General features: G+C 34.9%; 1 pseudogene; it reads right to left on the bottom strand.

The window, feature by feature from the left end:
* The window catches only part of LOC137644665 (aromatic-L-amino-acid decarboxylase-like), a 48,822-nt pseudogene that overhangs the window by 31,470 nt on the left and 9,852 nt on the right, over window positions 1-7,500 (bottom strand).

The raw sequence follows: 7,500 nt of genomic DNA on the forward strand, positions 1-7,500 counted from the left end.
AACTATCAACAACATCAAAAACAAATATGTCATAAATAAACTATAAAAAGACTCATGTCGCCTGGTCAACAAAAAAGCATTTGCTCCAACTTTGAACTTTTGAAGTTCTATGTACCTTTAAATATAAATTCCTTATAAAAAAATAATATTTATACCATATTTACACAATTAGGATTGTGGTGGGCCTATAGGAAACATCCCTGCCTGGTGATATTCTGGACTAGGTTCGAGACAGGCTGAAGCTAGTTTCTTGTGAGCTAAGGATTGGGAGGGGAAGCCTGTAGGTATAACTGGCGAGTCATGAGCAGCCATTGCTTGGCCCTCCCTGGTCCTAACTTGGGTGGATAGGGAGCTTGGGTGCTAATCAAATGTACAGTATACAGTATATGGTCAGTTTCTAGGACATTGTCATCTTTCCCTTGCCTTAAATACCTCATTAAGACACTGTTTCTTAACTGTACACAATAAGAGACCACGGGGAACCAAACACTGCCATAGCTACGTCTGCAACTTTAAAATCAGATATCCAAATTGAGAATGAATGAACTTAAAGAAGGATAATATGAAGCATCAAGGGACATCCTATAGTCCTTACCCCGGGCATTATGAACTCTCTCTAACGTCCTTCATAACGTCCTCCCAAGAATCCGGCGTTTCGGAGCCTCTTCAGGAATCAGAGGACGCAGATAGCCAGGTTCAACTTCGGGCAAGACACGCCTGAAATAAAGCAGAGAGAGCTATGGGGTATTAATAAGATCTCCTCTCTCTCTCTCTCTCTTCTCTCTCTCTCCTCTCCTCTCCTCTCTTCTCTCATCTCTCTCTCTCTCTCTCTCTAACCAACACAAGCATATATTTTCAAAGGATTGTCATTCATATAATTGTTATCATTCCATAAAAAAAAAATGAAAGGCTAATTTAAAAGTGAAAAAAAAATATGGCAAAGAAGTTCTGGGTTAGGTCTCTCTCTCTCTCTCCTCTCTCCTCTCTCTCCTCTCTCTCTCTCTCTCTCTCTCTCACCAACACAAGCATATATTTTTAAAAGGAGTGTCATTCATAGAATTATTATCCATCTAATAAAAAAAAAATGAATGGCAATTTAAGTGAAAAAAAATTATGGCAAAGAAGTTCTGGGTTAGTCTCTCTCTCTCTCTCTCTCTCTCTTCTCCTCTCTCTCTCTCTTTCTCTCGTTCTCATCTCTCAGCTCCTCACTCTCTCTCTCCTACTACCAACACAAGTATATATTTTCAAAGGACTGTCATTAACATAATTGTTATTATCTAATAGGAAAAAATTAATAGCTATTTAAAAGGGAAAAAAATTATGGCAAAGAAGTTCTGGGTTAGTCTCTCTCTCTCTCTCCTCTCGCTCTCTCTCTCATCTCTCTCTCTCTCTCTCTCTCTCTCCTCTCTCTAACCCAAAACAAGCATATATTTTCAAAGGACTGTCATGAACATAATTGTTATTATCTAATAGGAAAAAATTTAATAGCTATTTAAGAGTGAAAAAATTATGGCAAAGAAGTTCTGGGTTAGTCTCTCTCTCTCTCTCTCTCTCTCTCTCTCTCTCTCTCTCTCTCTCTCTCTCTTCTCTCTCTCTATCTCTCACTCTCATCTCTCTCTCTCCTAACCAACACAAGTATATATTTTCAAAGGATTATCATTAATATAAATGTTATTATCTAATAAGAAAAAATTAATAGCTATTTAAAAGTGAAAAAAATTATGGCAAAGATGTTCTCTGTTAAGGCATTTAATTTTGTAGCTATTTAAAAGTGAAAAAAATTATGGCAAAGAAGTTCTCTGTTAAGGCATTTAATTTTGTAGCTATTTAAAAGTGAAAAAAATTATGACAAAGAAGTTCTCTGTTATGGCCTTCAATTTATGTCATGGGTGCTAAACACCATGAATGTTACATACTCTGGAACTGTACTTTATTATAGTTGGTGCCATAATCAAATCACACAGACTACCATATAAAAAGTGCATACCACTACCCTGTAAAACATCAAGCAAACAGAACCTAATAATTCCATAACTGCTGGTCACTTACAGAACTGTAAGTGAAATTCAAATTATTTACATGGCACGTAACACTTAAGTGTAATATTGTTTACTGTAGGCATGATGGATGTCTATATTCAAGGTATTTATTATAGTATTTCTATATACAATAATCGTCAAATCACGACTGACAGTCCCAACCTTGATATGGATTGATTAAAGATTGGTGTTAAAGTCTAACTTGACTTTTGCAGGATGATTATTATTATTATTATTATTATTATTATTATTATTATTATTATTATTATTATTATTATTATTACCTGCTAAGCTACAACCCTAGTTGGAAAAGCAGAATGCTATAAACCCAGGGGCCCCAATAGGGAAAATAGCCCAGTGAGGAAAGGAAACAAGTAAAAATAAAACATTTTAAGAACAGAAACATTAAAATAAATATTTCCTATTTAAACTATTAAAACTTTAACAAATCAAGAAGAGCAATTAGATAGAATAGTGTGCCCGAGTGTACCCTTAAGCGAGAGAACTCTAACCCCAGACAGTGGAAGACCATGGTACAGAGGCTATGGCATTTGCAGAAGTCTATATGGTTAAGCAATCTTCGTCTATTAATTTCTAGCTGGACTGAGGCTTAGATAAATTAGTTTGTACAATACCAGGAATATAAGACTGTTTATTTATCAGTTGGAAATATCAGAAGGTTGACTGAACAGCAAAACTGATCTAGAAAGCTCACACAACCTGTCTCTGTGTTTGGCCCTAAAATCGTCAATAGATTTCTTCATTTATGTCAGCAGGAAAATACTGTATTTTGGTTCATTTTACTTTGTTTTATATGTATATAAAAAAAATAGTAATAGTAATGCAATTAAATGGTTTCATTCATAGAGGGTATTTTAAATAAAGACAGAAACTGAGATATGGCCCTAAAATCATCAAAGATTTCTTCATTTACGTCTGCAGGAAAATACTGTATTTTGGTTAATTTTACTTTGTTTTATATGTATATGAATAAAAACAGTAATAGTAATGCAATTTAAATGGTTTCATCCTTAGAGGGTATTTTAAATAAAGACAGAAATTGAGATATACCCTATCTATATAAACGTAAAAAAGGGATCTTACCTTTCTCTGATATTTTCCAGTTTTATATGTACATAAATAAAAAAAAATAGTAATGGTGATGCAATTTCAATGGTTTCATCCATAGAGGGTATTTTAAATAAAGACAAATTGAGATATACATTATCTATATAGATATAAACGTAAAAAGGGGACCTTACCTTTCTCTGATATTTTCCAATTTTATATATACATAAATAAAAAAAATAGTAATATTGATGCAATTTAAATAGTTTCATCCATAGAGAGTCTTTTAAATAAAGACAGAAATTGAGATATACCCTATCTATATACTGTAGATATAAACGTAAAAAGGGGACCTTACCTTTCTCAAATATTTTCCAGTTTTATATGTACATAAATGAAAAAAAATAGTAATATTGATGCAATTTAAATAGTTTCATCCATAGAGGGTCTTTTAAATAGACACACAAATTAAGATATACCTTATCTATCTATCTATCTATCTATCTATCTATATATAATATATATATATATATATATACAATATATATATATATATATATATATATATATATATATATACTGTATATATATATATGTATGTATATATATATATATATATATATATATATATATATATATATATATATATATATATATATATATATATATATAAACGTAAAAGGGGACCTTACCTTTCTCTGATATTTTCCAGATAATTGGTGATGTAGTCGGCCATTTCTCTGGCGGCTGACCTGAATTGACCTCCGTCCATCCTAAGAAGAGACTTGGAATTAGAAATATTGCTTTTTATACATCAACAACAACAACAACAACATCAACATCAACAACAACAACAACATCAACAACAACAACAACAATAATAACAACAACAACAACAAATGTGACCGTTTCTAGTCCACTGCAGGACAAAGGCCTCAAAGTCCTTAGTCATATGTAGGGTTTGGACATTTTCATCTCCACACTATCAGTGCAAATTGGTGATGGTGGGAGATTTTCGTCTGTTCCCTCACAGGTCACCAACCTAGTATGTTTGGTCGAGAAATAAGCTGCCACGGCGGAGGTCTGCGTTCTACTGAGTGACCCTCTAGTTGTTGTTGTTATTATAATTACGAAAAGAACGATATATTTACTACAATTTATTTCTCCCGTATTAATATATTTCCATCAAAAAAAGGTTGAGAAATAAGCTGCCACGGCGGAGGTCTGCGCTCTGCTGAGTGACCCTCTAGCTATTGCTGTTATTATCATAATTACAAAAGGAAGATATATTTACAATTGATTTCTCCCGTATTAATATATTTCCTTCCCAAAAAAAAAGGTTGAGAAATAAGCTGCCACGGCGGAGGTCTGCGCTCTACTGAGTGCGCCTCTTGTTATTGTTGTTATTATTATATTTACAAAAGGACGATATATTTACAATTTATTTCTCCCGTATTGATATATTTCCTTAAAAAAAAAGGCTGAGAAATAAGCTGCCACGGCGGAGGTCTGCGCTCGACTGAGTGCCCCTCTAGTTAATTTTGTTATTATAATTACAAAAGGATGATATATTTACAATTTATCTCTCCCGTATTAATATATTTCCTTCAAAAAAAAAGGTTGAGAAATAAGCTGCCACGGCGGAGGTCTGCGCTCGACTGAGTGCCCCTCTAGTTAATTTTGTTATTATAATTACAAAAGGATGATATATTTACAATTTATCTCTCCCGTATTAATATATTTCCTTCAAAAAAAAAGGTTGAGAAATAAGCTGCCACGGCGGAGGTCTGCGCTCTACTGAGTGCCCCTTTTGAAAATATATTTCATGTTATTATGATAATTACAAAAGAACGATATATTTACTACAATTTGTTTCTCCCGTCTTAATATATTTCCTTAAGAAAGAAAGGTTGAGAAATAAGCTGCCACGGCAGAGGTCTGCGCTCGACTGAGTGCCCCTCTAGTTAATTTTGTTATTATAATTACAAAAGGAAGATATATTTACAATTTATTTCTCCCGTATATTTCCTTCAAAAAAAAGGTCGAGAAATAAGCTGCCACGGCGGAGGTCTGCACTCTACTGAGTACCCCTCTAGTTAATTTTGTTATTATCATAATTACAAAAGAACGATATATTTACAATTTATTTCTCCCGTATTAATATATTTCCTTCAAAAAAAGGTTGAGAAATAAGCTGCCGTGGCGGAGGTCTACGCTCTACTGAGTGACCCTCTAGTTAATTTTGTTATTATCATAATTACAAAAGAACGATATATTTACAATTTATTTCTCCCGTATTAATATATTTCTAAAAATAAGTATCTCCACGAAAAGGTAAGAGAAATGGGAAATATATTTCCCAGCGAAGCGAGGAATCTTCACAATTTCCTCGTTATCTCTCTCCTTTTTTTTCTTTTTTTTTTTTTTTTTTTTTTTTGCCCTCCAATCAATCATCTCTTCGACCGTATCTTTTTCCTTCTGAACGTATTGATCCACACACACACACACACACACATATATATATATATATATATATATATAGAGAGAGAGAGAGAGAGAGAGAGAGAGAGAGAGAGAGAGAGAGGTGTGCGTGTGTATGTGATGTGCCTTTGAGTATCACTGGAAACGAAAACCAAAATTGACTTAAAAAAACAAAAACCTTGGTCTGCCTCTTATATCAGAATCAAACTAAGATTTAAATGTAACTCATGAATGGCATTGGTAAGGCACAGTGACATTGCCCTAGAGATTGACCATATATACATATGATCAACGCCCAACCCCCTCTCCACCCAAGCTAGGACCAATGAGGACCAGGTAATGGCTGCTGATGACTCAGCAGGTAGACCTATAGGCTCCTCCAAACTCCAAATCTTCACCTCACATGGATGGTTAGGTTGCAGACACTACATGAAACTATCGAGTATAAGTGGGACTCGAACTCCAGTCCGGCAAAACGCCAGAAAGGAAAGGAAACTCACAAGGGAAAACCGAACGAAAGGAAATGAAACCCACGAGGGAAAACCGAACGAAAGTAAATGAAACACACTAGTGAAAACCAAACGAAAGGAAATGAAACCCACAAGGGAAAACAGAACGAAAGGAAATGAAACCCACGAGGGAAAACAGAACGAATGGAAAGGAAACTATGAAACCCACAATGGAAAACCGAACGAAAGGAAATGAAACCCACGAGGGAAAACCGACCGAAAGGAAAGGAAACTATGAAAATCACATGGGAAAATCGAACGAAAGGAAATGAAACTCACAAGAGGAAACCGAACGAAAAGAAATGAAACAAGGAAAAACCGAACGAATGGAAATGAAACTCATAAGGGAAAACCGAACGAAGAGAAATGAAACAAGGGGAAACCGAACGAAAGGAAATGAAACACAAAAAGGAAAAACGAACGAAAGGAAAGGAAACTATGAAACCCACAAAGGAAAACCGAACGAAAGGAAATGAAACCAACAAGGGAAAACCGAACGAAGAGAAATGAAACAAGGGGAAACTGAACGAAAGGAAATGAAACACAAAAAGGAAAAACGAACGAAAGGAAAGGAAACTATGAAACCCACAAAGGAAAACCGAACGAAAGGAAATGAAACCAACAAGGGAAAACCGAACGAAAGGAAATGAAACTAACAAGGGAAACCCGAACGAAAGGAAATGAAACCAACAAGGGAAAACCGAACAAAATGAAATAAAACCAACAGGGGAAAACAGAACGAAAGCAAATGAAACCCAAAAGGGAAAACCAAACGAAAGGAAATGAAACTATGAAACCAACATGGGAAAACAGAACGAAAGGAAATGAAACTATGAAACCAACATGGGAAAACAGAACGAAAGTAAATGAAACCAACAAGGGAAATTGAACGAAAGGAAATGAAACAAACAAGGGAAAACCGAACGAATGGAAAGGAAACTATGAAACCCACAAAGGAAAATCCGAACGAAAGGAAATGAAACCAACAACGGAAAATCACAAGGGAAAACTAAACGAAAGGAAATGAAACCCACAAGGGAAAACCGAACGAAAGTAAAAGAAAACCACAAGGGAAACCCGAACGAAAGGAAATGAAACCAACAAGGGAAAACAGAACGAAAGGAAATGAAACCCACGAGGGAAAACCGAACGAAAGGAAATGAAACTATGAAACCAACATGGGAAAACAGAACGAAAGTAAAAGAAACCAACAAGGGAAACCGAACGAAAGGAAATGAAACAAACAAGGGAAAACCGAACGAAATGGAAAGGAAACTATGAAACCCACAAAGGAAAATCCGAACGAAAGGAAATGAAACCAACAACGGAAAATCACAAGGAAAAACCGAACGAAAGGAAATGAAACCCACAAGGGAAAACCGAACGAAAGTAAAAGAAAACCA

Source organism: Palaemon carinicauda, chromosome 7 (assembly GCF_036898095.1).
Source record: "Palaemon carinicauda isolate YSFRI2023 chromosome 7, ASM3689809v2, whole genome shotgun sequence".
NCBI classification, from domain to species: Eukaryota; Metazoa; Arthropoda; class Malacostraca; order Decapoda; family Palaemonidae; genus Palaemon; species Palaemon carinicauda.